Source organism: Euphorbia lathyris, chromosome 3 (assembly GCF_963576675.1).
Source record: "Euphorbia lathyris chromosome 3, ddEupLath1.1, whole genome shotgun sequence".
In the NCBI taxonomy this organism is placed as follows: domain Eukaryota; kingdom Viridiplantae; phylum Streptophyta; class Magnoliopsida; order Malpighiales; family Euphorbiaceae; genus Euphorbia; species Euphorbia lathyris.
Window position 1 is genome coordinate 73,937,721 of NC_088912.1, and position 13,514 is coordinate 73,951,234.

Sequence of the window (13,514 nt, forward strand, 5' to 3'; positions counted from 1 at the left end):
TCATCTTAAAGATGACTTCTTCCCCATTAATCCTTAAAAATAATTGTCCCTCGCCTACGTCTATCAATGCCTTCCCTGTGGCTAAGAATGGTCTACCTAGGATGATAGGAACATGCAAGTCTTCATCAATGTCCATTATAATGAAATCAACGGGCAGAATAAATTTCCCTACTTTGACTAGCACGTCTTCCACAACCCCCCTAGGATAGCATACTGAACGATCAGCTAATTGAATAGACATACGAGTGGGTTGGGGTTCTCCTAATCCAAGTTTTGCATACATAGAATATGGCATGACGTTTATGCTAGCCCCTAGATCACATAGTGCATTTTCAATATTTAGTTTTCCAATTGAACAAGGAATCGAAAAACTCCCTTGATCTTTTAGCTTCTTGGGTAGCTGCTGATTTTTTTGGAGTATTGACGAACAATCTCTGTTGAGTTGTATCATGGAAATGTTCTCCAACTTTTTTTTGTTCGACAGTATGTCTTTGAGGAATTTGGCATATGTCGGCATCTGTGCCAATGCTTCTACGAAAGGAATGTTGATGTGTAACTTCCTTAAGGTATCCAACACTTTCAAATTCTGTTCTTCCAGCTTCTTGTTGATTAGACACATTGGATATGGCATAGGTGGAACATACGGCAGTGGTGGTTTATACATTCTTTCGCCCTTCTATTGATCCAGCTTACCAGTGCAGTTTGCCTTTCTTGTTTCTTCATTACTAGGAACAGCCTGTTCCTGCTCCCTTTCAGCGTCCTTGGACGTTCCTGCACACTCAGCATTCTTATCAGTTAAAACAATTGGTTGAGTTTCCTTACCAGACCTTAGGGTGATTGCCATGATGTCGCCTTTAGGATTTGGCTCTGTGTTGCTTGGCATTATTCCCTTTCCTTTTGACGTGGATGCAGCTATCTGGTGAACTTGTGTCTCCAGATTCTTGATCGATGCCTGTGTTTGTTTCATGAACTGCATCATCATTGTTTTCATATCTGGCTCTACGTCTTCCTTTGGTGGCACAGGTTGCTTGTATTGCTGCTGAGGTTGTCGTTGGTACTGTCCTTCTTGCTGTTGTTGATACCTTTGCTGGTCTTGATACCGTGGTTGTCCCAGCTGGTCTGGTTGGCCTGTCCATCCAAAATTTGGATGGTTCCTGGTTTCAGAGTTGTATGTGTTAGAATAACGGTTAAGCTGGTTCCTTTGATTGTACCCTGCGTAGTCACATTCAGCCTGTGTGCCCTTTCCTTGCTTAACTCCGGGACATTTTATGTTGAAATGAGCTCCTCCGCAAAAATCACAAATCTCATTGAATGGTGGTTCATTGTGGATTGAAGACACGTTTATCTTTCCCAGCTGTCGAGCAAGCTGTTCTACCTGACTTGTCAGTTTTGACACAACATCATCATTTCCCATATTCTTCCCTTCACTTCTGGCTGAGTGCTAGTTGTAACTTGTGCTGACTACCTTCTCAATAAGGTCATACAAAGCATGTGGCTCAAGATCTTCTGGATTACCGTTAGCAATGGATTCGATTTGAATTTTGTAAGTGTTGGTCACGCCATTGTAAAAATTTTGCACTTGCATCCACATAGGGATACCATGATTTGGCACCCTTCTCAATAACTCTTTATATCTCTCCCAGGCTTCTGCCAGCGACTCATCCTCTTCTTGTATGAACCGAGACACTTCATTTCTCAGTTTGATGGCTTGTCGTGGTGGGAAATATTTCATCAGAAAAGCTCGCGCCATCTCTTCTCAACTTGTGATTGTTCCTGGCTGTAAATTTCTTAGCCAGTTCTTCGCTTTATCCCTCAGGGAAAACGAAAACAGTTTCAATCTGATTACATCATCAGAAACACCTCTGTTCGATCTGAATGTGTTGCACAACGTGATGAATTCTTGAATATGCCCATTTGGATCTTTAGATTGAAACCCATTAAATTGTACGGAGGCCTGGATCATTTGTATCATGGACCCCTTTACTTCGAACATGTTGTTCCCCTCGTTGGGTAACACGATACATGATGAATGTCCCTCTGTGGTTGGCCTCGAATAATCTCTGATTCGCATAACAGGAGGGTTGTTATTCTCTCCTTCTTCTTCTTGGTTTGGTTGAACTGGTTGTTCGAGTGGTACCCTTCCAGCCATTCACTTTCTTGTTGTCTTTCCCTCTGTCTAGCACGTCGAGCTCCCTCTCTGTTTCGTCTACACGTTCTCTCTAACTCAAGATCGATAGGAAAAATAGGAGGTCCAGCTCTATGCATAAACAGGTTAAGAACTTCTTTGTTTCCTGCACGCCTTAGCAAACGGATTAAAAACACCCTGTTTCACAGAAATTTCAGATAAATTTTGTTGCTTTCAATCCCCAGCAACAGCGCCAAAAACTTGTTGTCCTCAGATGAGACTCTAGCAAGTGCACTAGATACAAGTAATAAAGTGATAAGTTAAGTATCGTCTCCACAGGGATTGAGATTCAAATCTATCAGAAATTGTTGCTAAACAGCGTGTGGGTCAAACATGTTTCTCCTTTTTAATTTGATTGTGTGATGTTGGTTACGTGAGAGAAAATAGATCTAATGGTGTAAGAAATAAGATAACTTGGTAATGATTTAGAAGATAGAACAGGCTCGGCACTGCCGAACAGGTTGTGTTAAGCCTTACAACATTCCAATGAATACCAAATAATGCCAATGAAGCCAAAGTATCAGTTTTTATGCGAGCTTAAGTCAACTTTCGTGTGTTCTTAAGTTCCTAAGATTTACTAGAACCTTTAGCGTCCTAAAGATACGTTCTTTCTTGCATTAAGAACGAAACTGCATTTCTGATTAGGAAAACCCTTGACACGACCATCTAACTGGTCAGCTTCGAGGTTGGGAGATTAATAGAGATATCAGTGAAGACGCAAGCAGTGTCCTAACATCCATCTAACACATGCATAAATGCCGAGGCATGAAAGTTAAATCCTCATCAATCACAGCATTGGCAAAATACTAAATATTCATTAATAATGATATAAAACTTACATCACCGGCTCGGCCTGGCCGTGCCCATTCAAAATAGACTACTCACTCATATCGAGCAGTGAGTAATCGGTAGTTCTTGAAACCTTCAGAGACTCCATTCGAGCTCTCTTTTTCTTTCTTTCTCAAACAACTATTCTATCACTAAAACTACTAAAGTTCCGAACTCCCTATCTTTCCTTTGCTACGCCTACTTAAAGGAGAAAGACAGGGGCAAAATTGGTACAACCTTCGTACCCTTCCAGAAAATAAGTCAACTAAAAACTAAAACAAAATAAACTAAAATGATTAAAGATCCTTTTTGACCCTTGAACACTCAAGGGTTGATACTTCTTGTCATCATGCTTCTTTGAGTAATGCCGCCTCTACACTTCTCCACCTGTTGCTCTGTCTCTGCCTCTGCCACCTCTGATCTGTCGATGTCCGTCATTGAATAATCTGGCGTTTAACCGCTGGACATAAGAAAGGCTCCACTCCTCTTTGGCAGTAGCGAAACAAGCTGTTTCCAGCGTGTTTAGCATTTATCTTTACTAATCTGCATAAAGACACTAATCAGTCCTTATTCTTTGCAATTTTGCATAAATAACACCCAAATCCCTTATAAATATCATGTTAAACTTAGTCAATTTCATGCCTAACAGGCCTCATATGCAGGAAGGGACAACACATACACCATATTCAAGGATGGGGTCAAGTACATTCTTACACCTTTGAAGGGATCTTCTAGTCGAGAAAAGAAAGCCACCTTGATTGTTTGTCCAACCCGAGAACCATTACAGAGATCGAATGCAATGATTTGTTAAGTCTTCGATCCAATGGTAAAGGGTATCCCACTTCAAGGTGAGGTTAGAGTTGGTGGAGTGATTGTGACACGCCACGTTCCGTTGACTTCGAGGAGTGGGTCCGCTAGTGCTACATTTTTATTACCCCATAGACCGGATATTGACCCTAACCTGAGCAAACAATTGTTGACTCCAGTTTCTTATCGGGTAATTTCCAAACTCGTTATTATATGTTTTGTGCACTTACTCAAATTGAGAGTTATGACTGCTTTGTTTGGAAGACATATGTTCTATGATCTTATTGTGAAGCATTACCTTATGAGCGGAAGATTGAGTGGCACCACCCATGAATAATGACGTTAAGCCTAGTGGGGAAAATGAATATGAGGTTTTCATGACTCAAATACGTGAGGTAGAGCAGTCAGCTGTCAACTAGGGCTTTGACTAGTTGTTGGTGATCGCGGGTGGTTCTAGTGAGCTTAAGAAGGGAACGAGAATCCTTAGATGTATGGAATGGATAGCACATGCTGGGGACCACTCTTGTCATATGATAGACTTGGAGTCCAAATATTTTCAAGAAGGGGAGAATGATGCAGACACCTCCTACATAGGAGTCGGAAGGATGGTGAAAAAGAACATTAGAGTGAATAGTCCTAACTCGGTGTGTGGCCTTGCTCACATGCTATATAAGGCCGTGACTATTAATAGAGAAGTTCGAATCATATCCCCATACACTGTGTCATGGAGCCACACGCCGTGTGAGGATCGAAGGAACTCCAACCCGGAGTAGTAGGCCAGTCACTCAGCGACTGACACCCCACTCGGCATGTGGGATGTGTTGCCACTCGACGTGTGACATCCCACTCAGTGTGAGGGGCATTGCTTCCCCCCTTAAGAATCGGCTAGGGGACAAAACGAAACAAAGGCTGCTAGAATTCCGATTTCTTATTATTTACTATTATGTCACTCCTTAATTTGTTTTTCCACTTAGGCTTATTTCCCTAAATTCCATTTGGCATCCATTTTTTCCATCCTATCCCTACCCTCCTTTACTATCTTGTAACCCTAACTAGTTATTTTAGTCCTTACTTTGATATAAGAAGAGCTCTATAAGCCTCTTTATTTGTAATGAAGAACAATTTTTGATAAATTAAAACTATTAGCCTCCATTCAGCAAAGGTATCAACCGTATTTTGGGATTAACTCCTTTAAGCTAGGCTTGAGAAGAAATTCATTGTGGGTTTAAGATCAAAACCCTTTAGTTCCATTACAATCCGTATCATTGAATGACGAAAATTTCTATTTACTAATTCTATTTTTTTTAACCCCAGAGTTGGGGGTGATGGACTCATGAACTGACCCATAGAGGGTCAGCGAAGGGTTTATTTGCCCAACGCACAGTTGGAAAACCCTTGGGAAAGATGGTTTTGTAGGGCTCTAACTAGGGCTACAAATGGTACAGATTGCTTCCCCATTCCTATTTAAATGGGGAAGCCTCATTCAAGTTATAAGATGAAAAGAAAAATGAATAAAGAAGATGCTCTTTCTCATTGATTAAAACTGGAGAAAGCAGATGATAGTTATACAACAAAGGAAGAAGAAAACGGTTACAAAGCTCGAAAATAGAAAAACGCAAAAAGGGAAAAACTACTAAAAACAATAAAAGTGTGACAATCACACTGAAAAAGAGAAAGAAGGTGAAAGTGAGTGAAAGTCGCATATATGTTATTACCTCCCTCGTCTATCAATGTTCACTAGTACAGAAATGACATATAGCCACGGTCGTTTAATGTTATTAACCATATTTTTCGATTGACGCTAAATATGGGCGATGCTAATACTTGGCCTCGGTCGATAAACCGACACCAATAACAGAATCTTTAGTGTCGATTGTAACCGACACTAAAAGGGTCATTTGAGTCGGTTGTTAGAACAACCAACTCTAGTGCCTTACTGCTAGTGGGTTTCGAACCCTAACCACTTCACATATACTCCATGCTACTTACCATTGAGACAATTATTTTCCTTGTTTATTATGGAGCGCGCTGATTAATATATCATTATCTATGTAGCTTCTATTGTTTAATATTTGACACATATTAATATCGATTAAATGTGCATAATAATAAATTATTAATAGAAAAAAAAAGAAATGTGCATAATAATGAATTATTAATAGAACAAAAAATCCAAAAACATGCTCCAATTTTTTATTTATTTAATTCATCTATATTTTTTTATAATTTATGTTTTTAAATGTTAAGGACGATATTCTAAATAATGTTACATAATTCTAAACTTTATAATTTACGCTCTCCAAATTAAGTATAATGTTTAAAAAAATCAGTAAATATCTCGATCATTTTTGCATTTGTTCTATAATATAATTTATAACTCATGTTCGAAAAAACGTAACGCATGTTCTAAAAACATAACACATGTTCTAAAGTTTATAGTTTATGTTCCAAAAATTAAGTATAATGTTTTAAAAAAATCAGTAGATATCTGGATCGTTTTTTCATTTGTTCTATAATATAATTTATAACTCATGTTCGAAAAAACATAACACATGTTCTAAAAAAACATAACGTATGTTCTAAAAAATATGTCGTATGTTTTAAACTTCATAGTTCGTGTTTGTTCTATAATATAATTTATAACTCATGTTCGAAAAAACATAACGCATGTTCTAAAAAACATAACGTATGTTCTAACGTTTATAGCGTGTGTTCCAAAAATTAAGTATAATGTTCTAAAAAAATCAGTAGATATCTGGATCGTTTTTTCATTTGTTCTATAATAATTTATAACTAATGTTCGAAAAAACATAACACATGTTCTAAAAAAACATAATGTATGTTCTAAAAAATATGTCATACGTTCTAAACTTCATAGTTCGTGTTTGTTCTATAATATAATTTATAACTCATGTTCGAAAAAAACGTAACGCATGTTCTAAAAAACATATTGTATGTTCTAAAGTTTATAGTTTGTGTTCCAAAAATTAAGTATAATATTCTAAAAAAATCAGTAGATATCTGGATCGTTTTTTCATTTGTTCTATAATATAATTTATAACTCATGTTCGAAAAAACATAACACATGTTCTAAAAAAACATAACGTATATTTTCTTATATAACATAAATTACAAAAATATAAAGGAATTAAATAAATAAGAAATTAGAGCATGTTCTTGTATTTTTTTCTATTAATAATTCATTATTATGCATATTTCTTTTTTTATTAATAATTCATTATTATGCATATTTAATCGATATTAATAAGTGCATGCGTCAAATATTAAACAATAAAAGCTACTAGCACAATAGTATATTAAGCAGCGCGCGTAATATGATGCACAAGAGAATCAACTGTTTTAGTGGTAAGTAGAATGTAGTAGAATTAAGTGGCTAGGGTTCGAACCCCATTCACAGCATTTAGTCTATATTCACAAATTACTGAAAATAACTCTAAACATAAAAAAAAAACTGACCTATACTCATTTCTACTCTCACATACTCTCATATACTCTCTACAACGGGATCGTACACATAACTGCAGTGTTGAAATCTTGCCATCTTCTCTGTTGTCTCGGCCTTCGACCTTCGGTATATTCTCCTATGATATGAATTATCAATACTTGTATTTCCCTAAAAATGGACGATATCAAATATTGATATCATGCGAAATGATGTCACGTGCATAACGTCATTGTCATCCTCTTTAAAACTCAAAACACGTGAGGAATTGACGGTCCACGACCCACAATGGTAGCCCAAACACATCTATAATGGCCCAAGCCCAACAAATAGCAACCCAACGCTTCTAGAAGAGTTCCAACCTCTAGATGCAAAAGAATCTTCTGGAATCCTATGAGATAAAGAATTCCTTCTAAGATTCGGACTCCTTAAGAGACTAAGAATCCTAGTTCCATAAGGATTCCTAAAGAGGTGACAACCTTAACCTAATCAAACAGTATAAATATACAAGTATGAGCATATGGTTCGATACGTTAACTACTATCTCTGAACCTATTCTTACCCTCTTATTCGATCCTAAATCATAAACTGACCTAGGCATTGGAGCGTGTTCGGCAGACTCAGTGTTTAATACAATTAATTCTCTAATATAAATACAACTAAAATGATTATTACTTGCAGCTCATATTGGACTTTAACAATAGTTGATATAGAGAACAAAAAGACGAAATGTAAAACAACCTAGTTTTTTTTTGTAAAATTTAGTTTTGTAGTTATGAAAACTATATAGTTTTGTGTTAAAGAAATTTCAAATCAATATAATTAAGGAAGATAAATTAATAAGTTATTCGCGAATGAAGTTCATGAACTAAATTAACGAGTTGCTTGTGAGAAAAGCTTGTGAATAAGGTCGTTAACAAGCTCGCAAACATCTCGTGTGAACAGTTCACAAACAGAATGTTGAGTTCGAGCTCGTCAATTTTCTGACGAGACAAGTCTGAGCAGATCAAAATTCGGCTTGGCTATACTAGACTCAATTACAGTCTTAGTATACTGAACAAGACTCATGAGCGTGATTAAATAAAAAAATAGCTCAGTTCGGCTCGGCTAGCTGGGGCCTATTAAATAAAAAAATAGCTGCAATTATTTTATTTTACAGAGTAGAATATCAAACTAACTATTATATACTTTTTACGTTGGAATAAGGAAAACTTGGCAAAACAAAAGAAAAGAAAGCTGTCCAAGTTTATATTTTTAATAATATTTGATTTTCTATAATATTGTCTGTAATTATCAACTGCGAGCGCAGTATTTTAATAGGACGACTTTGACTAGCATAAACAACTTCATTTTAAAATTAAAAATAAATAATTTATAAATTACTTTGACATAGTAAAAAATTTCAACCACCATAAATTAATATTTAATCTCTATTTTTTCCTTGGTACCAAAAAAAACTATAATGTGTTTGACTCCAATGAATTTAAGAGAGACTTAATCCGTGATGAAAGGGTTTGTTTTCTAAAGTTCAACATTGGATAAGAAAAAAAGATTTAGACTCCAGCAAAGCAAAGGATAATTTATAGCGGGTATCTCTAACTTTTTTTTTTAATTATCTCTAATTTTATTATTAAATTAAAAAACTATAAAAAAAAATTAGAACCAACAAATACATACTTGATGCAGAATAAGAAACAAAATATATGTATTTTATAATTATGTCTGAAATTAATTCGACTTGATAACTTTAGGAATAAAATTGCTTTTAAATACCGTTATCCCAAATATAAATGTTTTATTTTAGTTATCAATTACTTATAATGTTCCATAAATTTAAAATTAATTTAAAATTTAAGTTTTTTGAATCTAAACTGTAAAATATTGATATGCGAACAAAAAAATAAGTTAAAGATGTTAAAAAAGATAAAAAAAAAATTGATGATAATATAATTATTTCATACATATTCAACGAATTGCATTTTTAAAATTAATATGAAATAAGTTTATTGTGAGACAAAATTAAAATATAGAGAAATTAAACTTAGTATTGAAAAACACGAGCATGTACTATTGTTTTTTTCTTAAATGTATTATTGTATTTAATTAAACTTCAAAGAGATTTAAATTATTTATCTAAAGTAAGTACAAATAACCCCTGAACTTGTCCAAATGTTGCAACTGTCCCCCTCAACTTTCAATTGTAACAACTTACCCCTTAAACTTGTTCAATTGTAAAACATAACCCCAAATTTGAAATTTTTTTACCCCGTACTTGAAGCAACAGTAAAAGCGTTTCTCCGGATTCGTATCACACCAAATATCTGATTATCACACTCCATGAGCGTTGCAGATTTTACATTTCACGTGTTTCTTCAATTGCAGTCCATGTCAGCAATTTGGGGTGATATTTTACAATTGGACAAGTTTAAGAGGTAAATTGTTACAAATAGACAAGTTCGAGGGGTAAGTTGTTACAATTGAAAGTTGGAGGGGGCAGTTGCAACATTTGGACAAGTTCAGGGGTTATTTGTGTATTAAGCCTTTTATTAACTTAGTAAAAACTCCTCTAATTCCACTGTAAATCCTTATCGAGATCTGTGATTTGTCATGACCTTAGAAGTGGGTAGACCTACCCTTACCTAAACTTTTCCCTACCAAAAAAAATCCCCTAATGAAAGATGGTAGAAGCCTTTAGTAACTTCTTTTTTAAGGCTGGAAGCTAGCACAAATACAATCCGGACATCCTAATAACTAGGTTGGCATCTCGAAAAAAAAAAAAAAAACCAACAAACTAGGTTCAAATATTATTAATAAAAAAAAATAAAGGATATCCATAAAAAAAAAAATGGGATAAGATGTAAAAATGTCTCAAATGTTGGCAACTAAGAGCAATAATACCCTTAACGTAAAAAATGGTACAATTAAGTATCTAACGTTGACAACTTGGTTCAAATTTAGACAAACTAAGAGACTATTAAAATTTCCGTTTGTATCAAGTTGAAGAATCCCAAGTTATCTGTACCTCGTATTCTACATCTATGGATTACATCTGTGAAAGAATCTCAAGTCTAGCTTTTCAAATCCCTCACCCCAAATCTCTTAATCCAAAAAACTTACAAAGGCCCAATTATTTTATTTTTTTTGTTTAATTTCATCATCTCTTAATTTGAAACTTTTCCCAACTCTTACACAACAAACTAGTATACTGTCCAAATTAACCGACTTCTTCTTCTCTTTTACCCAGCATCAAACTTTACCATTTTTCATTGTGCTGGTTTCTTTCCTGGCCAATTTCTTCCTTCTTCTCAGTGATCACTTGAAAGGAATCGATTACAACAAAAGAATCGAAGTGGAATAAGAAAAAAAAGTAAAATGGATGGTTTTGGTGTTCTTAGGTTTTGTGGATGAAGAGATTGGGGTGATGGTTTAAACATTTAAATTTAGTAAATCGATATATTTTCTCCAGAAGAAGAAGACTATGAGGTTACAATTCATTTAGAATTTTCATGGGCTGCAAGATATGAAGAGTAAATATTCAAACGGAAACTTTAACAGTATATTGAAGATCTGTTAGTTTGTCTAAATTTGAACCAAGTTGTCAACGTTAGGTCCTTAATTATACCATTTTTTACGTTAAGGGTATTATTGCTCTTAGTTGCCAACGTTAGGGGCATTTTTGAACCTTATCCAAAAAAAAATAGAATGGATGAAAAAGTATAGTTACCTTAAAAAATATGTGCTTTGTAAAATTTAAAGTGCTAAATCATATGGCAATCATCACTCATAAAAGAAAAATAGAAAGGCGAAAAAGAATGCTGTCAGTAATAATCGGAAGCCTCCAAGTCAAACTTAGCAAGTGCATTCACAACTTGGTTCCCTTTTCTAAAAAGATGGGTAACACGTATTTCCATAAATTGCAAGAGATGAAAAGCGTGTAACTATTCTAACTTTAGAGCATCTTTATTGGTTTAAGGAAATGACCATTCTGCAAATATTTAAAATTGAAACACTCTCCAACCATTAAAATACATAAAATGGACAATGTTTGGTTTTGGATAGCGTCCATGGTTGGACAGCATTTTGAGATCCAAATATGTTGGTGTAGTAGGTTGTTGTTGTTGCGTGAACCACCAACAACTAAATAGTCTATCAAAACTTTGAGTGGAATTCTATCATTCAATATAAAAATATATATGTAAATTATATATATGATTTAATTTTTTATTTTTATTTTTATATTAATATAAAAGGATGAGTTGATGGTTGGACATTGTCCAACCATTATAGATACTCTTATTGTCCAAGCAACATGCACTGATTTGGAGTTAAAGAGATAGACCACTAAGGAAGTGTCACACTCAAGCCAAAGATGTGTCCATCGTTTGTCCTAGGTCGTCCAAATAGAGTAAACAGATGTAACTCTGCTAAGATAGCAAAGGAGTCACGCAAAGGAAAGGCAAAACTGCAAAGAGTAAAAGCTCGCGAGTTTGCGTAAAATGCATCTCCCTCCTGTGCGATCCAAGGAACCTTTAGCCGAACTATCCGTCTTAATTTTTACAATGCGAAGAATACGTGGAGCATCACCAAGCTGGGGATCAATGCGCAATTTGCAAAGAACATGATGCTCTGATCGCAAGCTACCAAATGTGTGTGGAGACCATTAGCTTTATAGACGTTCGTACGTAATGAACCAATAACATCGGAGATTCGTGGCTAGACATTGTCAAATACACAGTCATTTCTTATCTTTTAGATAATGCTGATTGTATTAACCAGTGCTACCAACCATAGAGCCTGAACTTGCAGACTGAATTTCACTGATATGTTGTGCTGAAACATGGAAGCAAACGAACCGGTACCCAACATAGTGATGTCGAACTAAGAATGGACAATTGCCCAAAGCCGAGCAGTGAAACCCGTGGGTTACTGGGATGTGATCAATACTCTCTTCTTACTGGAAACAAAGGCAACAATAGGAAACTAAGATAATACCTCGCCTTCAGAGTAAATCATGAGTTGGCAAATAACCCATCAATGTTAGCCAACACGTGATGCAGAGCATTTCCAACATGGGCAGAAGAAAGGAGCCCATTGCGCCAAAGCCAGCGACATGCCCCAAGCAAGCACATGGAATGATGAGTTTCAGCCTGACACGTTGTGTCAAAGGGTGACACGTCGTGTCAAACTCCCATAAACTTTATGCTTGAGCATCGACAATTAACATAGCGTGTCAATTCACGACACACCGTGTCATGACAACTGACATGTCGTGTCACTAGATGACACATCGTGTCAACTGACTTGGAGAACATTCCGACCATTTTTAGCGATTGAGAATTCACTTTCAGCGACAACTAATCAGCTTTTCAGCCCAAGAAGAAGACACACAAGGCTAGGGGATAAGGGGACCAAGCCTCAATTCATTGTTGGTCTGCCCTAGTTCATAGGCATTGGTTCTTATAAAATGTGTTTGTGTCACATTAATAAAGGCATTAATCTAGTTCATTTATATCTTGTGCTATAATATGAATAGAGAATCCATTGATTGATAATAGTAAACCATATCCCAAGTCTATTCTATCATGGGAATGATTAGGACCACAGACTTGTATATTCGACGACTGTATGGTAGTAATTGATATTAGCCATAGCACTTGATAAGTCAGTTGTGAATATGGGTACATGTTGTATACATGTGACTGGATCGATCCGCTCGAGAAAACTACATGGTGGTTATGTCATTAGTTTTCTTAAGTAGGTCTCTAACTGTCTTCAGACCAGATTTCATTATAATATCAATGTGGGATCCGGTTCACTTTGACATACACCTAACAGGTCTGTAACAGGATGCCAAATACGGGTATGATTGGGTGAACAGGTGAACACATTGGCATTGATAGTGAAGTGATGGAATTACCGCTCACATAATAGTGAGATGATATCACAGGCCACTTGATAAGTGAGATTGATAAGTGTGTGGCCACACCCTGATAAGTAGTTTAATTTTCGGATTCATTAATCTACTTAAGATCAAGAAATATCATAAACAACAGAGAGGATGACAGCCGCCATGCCTTTAGTTTATAATATCTATATCAAATGGTAAAAGAAGTTAAGAGATAACTACAGGGTCTCTGCATCTTTAGACTGTTGAAATAGTTGTATTGGTTAGGGGCAGTAATGGTTTGCTAGAACCCACTTACTGTCTATGGGCCGTGAGCCCACTGCTAG

General features: G+C 35.7%; 1 non-coding gene across 1 annotated transcript; it reads left to right on the top strand.

Annotated features, from left to right (window-relative positions):
• Nucleotides 1-1,595: 1,595 nt before the first annotated feature.
• On the top strand, nt 1,596-1,702 carry LOC136225276 (small nucleolar RNA R71). Its single transcript, XR_010687000.1, has one exon. It is a non-coding gene; the product is annotated as a small nucleolar RNA R71 (small nucleolar RNA).
• Nucleotides 1,703-13,514: the final 11,812 nt, after the last annotated feature.